Source organism: Canis lupus, chromosome 3 (genome assembly GCF_003254725.2).
Source record: "Canis lupus dingo isolate Sandy chromosome 3, ASM325472v2, whole genome shotgun sequence".
Lineage (NCBI taxonomy): Eukaryota > Metazoa > Chordata > Mammalia > Carnivora > Canidae > Canis > Canis lupus.
The window spans coordinates 21,584,797-21,595,715 of NC_064245.1; positions in this window are offsets into that span (position 1 = coordinate 21,584,797).

The window sequence follows — 10,919 nt, forward strand, 5'->3', positions numbered from 1 at the left end:
TTTTTTAAAAAGCAGGTTGTCCTTTACTGGAAAACAAACAACCACTTAATTTCCTGGAGCACATAACTATGATGTCAAAAAGAACAATAACCACCTAAGACACAAGTATAAAAATGTGGAATATAAGCAAATTATATGAGAATACAATGATATAATGCAATAGTAGACATTTAAACAAAAATTTGTTAAGATTCTGATTAACTTTTATTAATGTAAATTCCCACTGGAATATAATTACATAAAGATGAAGACTTTTGTATATTTTGGTCAGGGCTGGATTTACAAGATCTAGAAAGATGCTTGACATCATAGGCTCTTAGTAAATATTTATTGAATCCATATTGAATTAATGAGTGAGATAATTTCAATAAGTGAGTAGTTAACAGTAATTACATCAAACTAGAAGAGAATGAAGAGGAAAATCCACTCTGGTTATTGTGGCAACAGTTAATAGTTCACCACTGTGAGTTATGAACTCAATGAAATATTTAGAAATCTGTGTGATACCATATGTGAAGTTTAATGTATTTAAACTATTTACTTACTTCCCTTGCTAATAAAGCACAAACTCTCTGGGTCAAAGAATCAGAAGCATAATTCTTATTTTCCCATTAGTAGCCTCTAATCCTATTTTTCTAGTAAAAAGCAATTTCAAATTAAGTTGCCTCCATGCTTAGCAAATACTTGTTGGATGGATGAATACAAAATTCATTCATTTACTGTGATTGCTGATAAAATATGTAACCAAGTTTTCTCTATAGAAAGGGGTGTTTTAAGATTTCTTGCTATTTTACTTATACTATTACTATGATGAGGATAAATATGTTCAAAAGTCCCTTATGAAATTAAAGACAATCTAAAACACAATCTTAAAAAAATTTCATGATGTCACATATATTCTATAAAGAAAAAAAATACCCTTGCTTTAGAAATGCTGGTCTACTTGTTCTCCTCCATCTTCTCTGTTAACTCTCTCTTCTTACATGCCTCCTCTTCATCTCTTACATGTAAGGGATAATGCTCATCATTATTTCTCCTTTAGTGAATTCATTGACTTTTACATGTCAACAAAGAGGTACTTAATTTTTTTAAAAATTTATATTTACTTAAATAATTTCTATACCCACTATGGGGGCTTGAATTCACAACCTGAAGATCAAGGATGCATGCTCTTCTAACTGAGCCAGCCAGGTGCCCCAAGAGTTACTTAAATTTTCATCACTCTTTCTCTCACACAAAGTATATGACCAGTTCTGACCTTTTTCCTATGCTCTGGGTCTGCATTTCCATTTGCACGATGCTTCAAACATGTCTAAACATGTCTAAAGCCAAGTCCCAAATAGAATTCCAAAACAATCTCACTGTATTCTATAGAAATTATCATTTCTATTTTCTTAATCTCTCAAGCTTAAAACCTTGAGTCTTATCTTCACTCTTATCTCCTTGATACATTTGCCATCCACCTACAATTAATCACTAAATTCTATTGATTTAATCTCCTTGATACATTTGCCATCCACCTACAATCAGTCACTAAATTCTATTGATTTAATTTCCTTAATCTCTTGAATTGGTCTCTTCTGTTCCATTCCCATGATCCCTTCTCTCATTACCTCTCAGCTGAATTATCATAATAGCCTCTTAATTGGTCTTCTGTCTTTCTCTACTCCAATTTTGTCTCCTGCTACAAATAAATCTTCCTAATGCACAACTCTCAGTACATCACCTTGCTGCTCACATAACCTAGTAATTCCCATTACTTCGATGGTTAAGTACAAACTATTTTGTGTAGGATATATGATCTTTGTCTGAATTTTACATAACATACGCCCCAATCTCCAGCCAGAGTGAGTTATTTCCCACTTCCCAAAATAACTCTAGGATTACCTGTCTCTATTTATTTATTTATTTATGTTTCTCTCTATCTGGAATGTCCCCATTCCACAGCCTTTTCCTTATCTTTGTCCATAAGCTACCCTCAAGACACTGCACAAATGCCCCAGACTTCCAAAAGACTTTTTATTCATGCTTTTATCATATTACATTCTCTTTTTTTAATGTCTGCAACACTTCATAATTTTCCTTTTGGGAAAGAAGACAAGTTTTTAAATCTATTCACATTCTGTTTTCCTCACTCACAAGACATGGTATAGTATTTTGCATACCGTAAAGCCTTATAAGTATATGTTCACTTAACTTTAAGAAGTGTCTGTGGTAATTCTGAAAAATCAGCTATACTACTTCTAGAAACAGCCCAGTTAAAATGGCTACTGTGTGGACATCAGCCAAGTGTTACTGAGCACTGGCTCAGAGAAGGGAGGTCAAGTCAAAATGTACAGTAATGTTCACTATGAAAACTTAAAAGACAGGAACAATGCTTTCTGCTTCCTTTATGTACATCACATAGAAGCTAACACAATGCTAATCATATTGTGACTAATATATTCTTGCTAAATAATTCATATAAACAATAATTGTTTCCAAATTTTTTCAAATAATAAGAAAAGATTCACTATTTTGAAATCAACTGATCAGAGTCCTCAAATATCCAAATTTGTTTTTCAACCCTCTAAGGAGAATCACTAAAGTCATAACCAAAAAAACCAGCCAATTTTAGCAATTAAATTGCTGTAAATATCACTTCCAGGTAGTCAGTACACACAAAGTCACATCTCTGACATTTTTCTGTCTACTATTTCTCCGTCTCCTGTTATCCTGCTATACATGAGCACTGTTGTGCATAATGACTATTCTGACTAGAGTACTGTCAGACTCTCTTTATCAAAGGCTGATCTGCGTGCTATCTACTCTATTCATTAAACAAGTAAGACATTTTATTTTATTTACTTTATTTCTGAGTAAACTCTACCCCAACATGAGGCACAAACTCACAACTCTGAGATCAAGAGTCACATGCTCTACTGACTGAGCCAGTCAGACATCTCTATGTTAGACATTTTAGATTTTGAAAAGCAGACATTCACACTAAAACGTGTTTCCGAAGGGCACCTGGGTGGCTCAGTGATTGAACATCTGCCTTTCGCTCAGGTCGTGATCCAGGGTCCTGGGATCGAGTCCTGCATCAGGCTCCCTGCATGGAGCCTGCTTCTACCTTTGCCTATGTCTCTGCCTTTCTCTGTGTGTCTCTCATGAATAAATAGAATCTTTTTTTAAAAAGTGTTTCTGAATAATAGACTTAAGGAGACACCAAAAATCATCTCTAAGAATTCAAGTTACAATGACTTACTATGAAATTAAAGCTACAGCAAGTTCTAATTTGGAGTTTTCCACCATCTCAACCAGAGTTGGAGTGGTGGGAAGCCTTAAAAATGCTAAAACCTCTGTAGTTGTTCGGTGCCACCAAATGGGTGAAGCATCTCAGTTATTTGTAATAGTCATAGGAATGGATGGTTATATAAACACTTATGTGATTAAGAATGACATACCTCGGGTATAGATCCTTTAGATCTTTGGTGAGGTTTATTCCTAGGTATCTTATGCTTTTGGGTGCAATTGTAAATGGGATTGACTCCTTAATTTCTCTTTCTTCAGTCTCATTGTTAGTGTATAGAAATGCCACTGACTTCTGGGCATTGATTTTGTATCCTGCCACGCTACCGAATTGCTGTATGAGTTCTAGCAATCTTGGGGTGGAGACTTTTGGGTTTTCTATGTAGAGTATCATGTAATCGGCGAAGAGAGAGAGTTTGACTTCTTCTTTGCCAATTTGAATGCCTTTAATGTCTTTTTGTTGTCTGATTGCTGAGGCTAGGACTTCCAGTACTATGTTGAATAGCAGTGGTGAGAGTGGACATCCTTGTCTTGTTCCTGATCTTAGGGGAAAGGCTCCCAGTGCTTCCCCATTGAGAATGATATTTGCTGTGGGCTTTTCATAGATGGCTTTTAAGATGTTGAGGAATGTTCCCTCTATCCCTACACTCTGAAGAGTTTTAATCAGGAATGGATGCTGTATTTTGTCAAATGCTTTCTCTGCATCCAATGAGAGGATCATATGGTTCTTGGTTTTTCTCTTGCTGATATGATGAATCACATTGATTGTTTTACGGGTGTTGAACCAGCCTTGTGTCCCAGGGATAAATCCTACTTGGTCATGGTGAATAATTTTCTTAATGTACTGTTGGATCCTCTCTTAGTAACTTCTTGCAAGATACATCCACAAAGGCAAAAGAAACAAAAGCAAAAATGAACTATTGGGACTTCATCAAGATAAGAAGCTTTTGCACAGCAAAGGATACAGTCAACAAAACTCAAAGACAACCTACAGAATGGGAGAAGATATTTGCAAATGACATATCAGATAAAGGGCTAGTTTCCAAGATCTATAAAGAACTTATTAAACTCAACACCAAAGAAACAAACAATCCAATCATGAAATGGGCAAAAGACATGAACAGAAATCTCACAGAGGAAGACATAGACATGGCCAACATGCATATGAGAAAATGCTCTGCATCACTTGCCATCAGGGAAATACAAATCAAAACCACAATGAGATACCACCTAACACCAGTGAGAATGGGGAAAATTAACAAGGCAGGAAACAACAAATGTTGGAGAGGATGCGGAGAAAAGGGAACCCTCTTACACTGTTGGTGGGAATGTGAACTGGTGCAGCCACTCTGGAAAACTGTGTGGAGGTTCCTCAAACAGTTAAAAATATACCTGCCCTACGACCCAGCAATTGCACTGTTGGGGATTTACCCCAAAGATACAAATGCAATGAAACGCCGGGACACCTGCACCCCGATGTTTCTAGCAGCAATGGCCACAATAGCCAAACTGTGGAAGGAGCCTCGGTGTCCAACGAAAGATGAATGGATAAAGAAGATGTGGTTTATGTATACAATGGAATATTACTCAGCTATTAGAAATGACAAATACCCACCATTTGCTTCAACGTGGATGGAACTGGAGGGTATTATGCTGAGTGAAGTAAGTCAGTCGGAGAAGGACAAACATTATATGTTCTCATTCATTTGGGGAATATAAATAATAGTGAAAGGGAAAATAAGGGAAGGGAGAAGAAATGTGTGGGAAATATCAGAAAGGGAGACAGAACGTAAAGACTGCTAACTCTGGGAAACGAACTAGGGGTGGTAGAAGGGGAGGAGGGCAGGGGGTGGGAGTGAATGGGTGACGGGCACTGGGTGTTATTCTGTATGTTAGTAAATTGAACACCAATAAAAAAAAAAAAAAAAAAAAAGAATGACATACCTCGGGGGCACCTGGGTGGCTCCCTAGGTTAAACATCTGACTCTCAATTTTGGCTCAGGTTGTGGTCTTGGGATTGTGGGATCAAGCCCTGTGACAGACTCCACACTCAGCAGAGAGTCTGCTTCAGGATTCTCTCTCTCCCTTTCCCTCTGCCCCTCCCCAGCTGGTTCTCTGTCTCTCAAATAAATAAAATCTTTATTTAAAAAAAAATGACATACCTCAGTTATAAAGCTGTGGCAGGTAAAACTACAGGTCTGTGGTGAGAAGGTTGAACTCTCTCTCCTCCACTGGCTATTGTGAGAAAGGAAGGACAATTGGATTAAGCAAACATTGATGAAGTGGGACTTAGGGAAACAGAACAGGGAGTATTTTGCTCTACTCTCATCTCAGAAGAATTCATTTTGCTTTCTGGATTCACCCCTAACTAATTGGAAGTACAGAGGCAAAACATCTAGCTTCTGTGGGCCTCAGTTTCTTCTTACACAATACAAGGAAGTTGAACTATATGATCATTATGGGCCCTTCTTTCTTTCTCTTAAGGAGAGACAGGCAATGAACTCTTAATTAGTAATATAATCTCAGATAATGCATGCTATGTAGAAAATACAGGGGGCCAAAAGAGTGATGAGGAGTAAGGAGGTGACATGTAAGCTGAACTAAGGCATATGAAAATGTGGGGAAAATTATGCCAGGAAGAACAGAAAATGCAAAAGCCCCAAGGCAGGAAAAAGGCTACCATGGAGGCTAGAGTAATGATAGGAAATGACATTGGGGAGGTGGGCTTATGGCAAAGAGTTTGAACTCGAGTTTACTACTATTGATAAAGGAAGCCATTAAAAGAATTTGATGCTAGCCAGTGATCTGATCGGATGTAAGCTTTAAGACACTTACCTGAAGAGCTTTGTGGGGAATAGACTGTAGAGAAGCAAGACTGGAAGTAGGTAAGGCAGGAGGATGAGAGTGGTGGCATGGACTAGGGCTTCAGTAGTGAGCCAACGGTGAGAAACAACTAGACCTAAAACTGTATTCGGAAGGGAGCAAATACAAGATCTGCTAACGAACTGGATGTGGGGTATGAGGAACAAAGATGGGTAGGGATGCCTAGTTCTTGATGTGGTCAAATAGATGGTTTCATCTACCGTGATAAATTAATATATATGCTTGTTGATAACTTGCAACGATTCAGTTGTCTGAATGTTGCTGAGTTTCCATGGAGATGTCAAGGTTGAAAATGGAGATTTGGGAGACCTCAGCTTATAGATGGTAGTTAAAACCATGGGACTGGATGAAATCTTAAATGCTCTCACATTCACCTTTTTATTATCTACCTGCAGAAAAATTGGATCAGGTACATTAAGTAATTCTTATTAAATTACTTGCCATGGTATTTTGAAGTTTTTTTGGTGCTAATTTAATGAAGCGATACAGATAAGGAGAGAAGCTATGAAATGTGCTTCTGAAAATACATGGTTTCAGTTGTAGCTTAATTTAACACTTCACTGTTGGTATTTTATGTCCACGCAGTATTTTCCAGGCATAACTTCACCTAATGTTTTCTTTATCTTACTGAAAGGAAAGACACAAGTTTTATCATTTAAATTTACTTTGATTGTATCCTATTACCATTTAGTTTCTGATCTATCCAAAGCCAATTGATTTCCAATTAAGAACAAAGTTTCGTTTAATTTTAAATCCATTTAATTAATTGTTTTAATTCCAAACCTAACAGAGTTGCAGGAAAAAGCTTGGCTTAAAGTTTATTCTTAATGAAGAAAACAGAAGATTGCAGAAACTGGAAACACAAGCTTCTATTGTTAACAATAAGTTCTTTCTCTTTTAGAATAGAATCTTGAGTTGGACCCTTAGTTCCTCCCTTCCGTTAGGATTCTAAGATAAACATTTAAGTCTACTTTACATAAATGGTATGAAAGACAAAGGTTTAATTCTTAAAGAGACAAAGTCTTTATAAATCAGTAAGTAAATAATGATGCATATACCAACAACAATAATTATGCAAAGGATATAATTAGGAAATTCACATAAAAAAATATGCCTAACCTCAATTTATGCCTACTGTATCTTGGATTTTTTCTAAATGTTTCTTATTTTAGAATATTAAACTCTAATTTTGAGAAATCTGCCACATAATTCTGTAACCTTCTATAACAGGTCATCCATTTCACTTTCCTTAGCTTCCTAAACTACTTCTCCCAGCCTGCATTGTCCTCCTCATTCATCTCTGGCTTTAATCTTAATCAGCAGAATCACTTTAGATCTAACTGAAGGAAAGTGAGGCAGTGAAAGTAGGAAATATTGCTGGTCTTAATTATCAATCACCAATTCTGAGCTCTCTTCTGTACTTTGACTTTTTTTGATAACTCTTATTTTTCCACTTTCTCATTAATCTACTTTTTGAAATTTGTTTTCTGTATTTATTCTTACATTCTCCTCTGCATTGCTTTATATATCAAAATGTCTATGCTTTTCTTGAAATTTCCTAAAGGGAAACCTAATTAAAATTACCACTGAACATTAATTAACATGTAAACATCTCTTTGAAGGTGGAATAGAAATATTTTTGGAAATTCATATCAAGAAAAGGACTCTCAAAAATGATATTTTAGAGTTGAAAACTGGCAGTTGCATTTATACAGGTATTGCTTCTAGCAGGTAACAGGAAAATTGCTCATAGGATAAAAACATTTCTTTGAAGAATTTTTCAAATTGCCCTAAAATATCCAGAAGCTAGGTGTTAAAAGTTCAGAAGCTAAGAACTTATTTTTTCCTCAAAAGGGAAAGAAAAGATTGATTAGAGTGAGCCTGGCAGTCAGACCAACTCTAGTTTGAAGAGGGAAATGAGGCAGTTTTGTAGTTGAAGGCAAGGAGTTAAATGAAGCAATTCTTTCTCTTCTTTACAAAGGCACTTGTTTGATTTTTTTTTAATTCTTCTTTGATGCCATTCTACTCTATCATAATATCAGATCCAGTTTTGACTATTTCTAACTTTTTACCAATGTGGTAACTAACATATTTCATTATTGATTTACCAACAGGACTTAACCTAACACTCTTGAATAGACAGAGCAACAAATGTACAGCGACATGTGGTAATAACAAAAGGTTTTAACAATAGTTCCTGCAATATTAGGTCCAGGGGGGTCCTCATGTGAACAATAACATTAAAATATGTTGGACCACATATTGCTCTTCTTTTACACGAGAGTAACCATCACTTGGGACCCACTTACTGACAGTGGTACAGCTCTGACTGGAGCCAGGATCCTAAACTGGCCAATGCACATGCAACAGAGGCTGATGGACACCACAGTCCTTAGGTGGGTGCTACACCTTTAAAGCAGAAGCCACCTTCCCATCAATCCAGCATTACCCTAACTGACAAATGCAAAAACTGGCACCTAGTCTGCAACTCTTGGAGATGTTGTTTTCCCAAAAGAAACAATGACAGTTTGACTTCAAAGGACCTACCCTATGTCTCTTCCCCTGAAACTCAGAGCCCAGACTCAGTACAAAATTGGGTTCCCTGCTGGACAACAAACATTTTTTCCATTAAGCTCTCAATCTTTTGTCCCTTAGTCTTTATGTTTTATGTTTTATTTTCTTTCTTTCAGAGCCATAAGTTAGTGACAGAATTAGCTAGGTTGATAATTATTGGTTAAAAAATAGACTCTGCAAACTAGGGGTTGAAAAAGCACATCTTGATATAACAAACTTAAAAGCAACCAAAGCAGAGCTTTCTTTTAGTTTGAAAAGAAATTATTTTTGGAGTTAAGAAACTGTATTAAATTGACTCTCCCAACCCACTCTTAGATAATAACCCATCAGAAAGAGCATTAGAAAAAAATATATAAAAGAATGTTGATGGAGTATGTGGGCTGAGAAGACTTGGGTAAAACACAAAATGTATCCATTTGATGCAAAATAGAAATAACTATTAATTTGAACCATTTTTTAAAATCAAAAGCCAACTCTTCTATCAAAATACATTCTATAGCAAAGATGCAAAAATGCACTTCTTTGAAATACTTAAAGAGACAACTCTGATTTCAATCAAAGCATGAAATTTTTCTTGTAACGTTTTTAGATATTAGGCATTTCTGTACCCCAAAATTTATATTCTTAGAAACATACTCACTGAGGAAGGTGGTCCAAGATAGTGACATTGGAAGACCCTGAATTCATCTCCTCCCACAGACACATTGAATCTATACCTATATAACAGAGCAATTCCTCCTGAAGAGGAACTGAAGGCTGACTGAACAGCTTCTGTACAAGTGAGAGAAGGACCACCTAGAGAAGGGTTGAAGAGATGGATACATGCTATTGATGGAAACCCCATCCCACAGATACAACCTGACAACTTTTGATAAGAAGGAATATCACTGAGGGACCTGTGCAATCCTCATCCACTCTGGGGCACAGGGGAAAAAAACAATAGTGTAAAGGGAAGCTAAACTATAAGTGAAGGAAATCCATTTACTAATGATAGATCATCTGCCAGATGGGCAGGGAAATGCTAGAACTCTCCAGGGTTGGAGACATTGGAGAGTGCCTTTTTTTTCTTTTCTTTCTTTTTTCTTTTTCATTTTTTTCTTTTTCTTTTTCTTCTTTTTCTTCTTTTTCTTTTTTTCTTTTTCTTTTTCTTTTTCTTTTTCTTTTTTTTACTTTTCCCTTGCAACTTGATGGAATACCTGAGAAAGGGTCCAGGAGGCTCCATCTTGGTGAGCTTCAGCCCCTCAGTGCCCACACCTACTGCAGCTCTAGTCATCCCACTGAGGCAACACTGGCATGCAATGCCCCATGACATCCTCAGCGCATCCCCACTCCAGCTCCAGCCATGCCACCAGAATGGCCATGACACAGAGCACCCCGAAATCTCCCAGCCCAAACCCACTCCAGCTCCAACCATCCTGCCATGGTGACCCAGTACACCCTATGACCCCCAGACTGTGCCTGCACTAACTTTAGTTGACCAGCCAAGGCAGCCTTAGTGGATAGCACCCTGAGACCCTCTAGACCATGCCCACTTCAGCTTCAGTTGGTCCTTTAGGGCAGTTCTAAAGAGTGAAAAAGTTTTTAAACCATGGCAACAGAACAAAAAAAGAAACTTATCTCATTTCTCCAAGGAAACTTATTGGAAAGAACATATTCACTTGATCATGTGAATTTAAATATAATCTAAGTGCTTTAGTGTATAGCTTATAGGGTGTGTGTGTGTGTGTGTGTGTGTGTGTGTGTGTGTGTAAGTGGCCCCCTTATCTTAGAACATTTTTTTAAAGATCAAAATAATGTCTAAGACATTGCCTGAACAAAGTATTTATTGAATGAAAAAAAGTTATAATTATATGGCAACTTAAAATCTTGTCTAATGGGATACCCGGGTGGCTCAGCGGTTGAGCTCTGCCTTCAGCCCAGGGCGTGATCCTGAAGACCCAGGATCGAGTCCCATGTCCAGCTCCCTGCATGGAGCCTGCTTCTCCCTCTGCCTGTGTCTCTGCCTCTCTTTCTGTGTCTCTCATGAATAAATAAATAAAATCTTTTTTAAAAAACCTTGTCTAATTATTAAAAATATATTTTTAAAAATCTGAGGTCATGGGCCTCTTTTAGGTTTGACATTCTGGAGTATCATCTGTGCAAAAACAAAGTCTTAAAATCTCAGTGTTTAT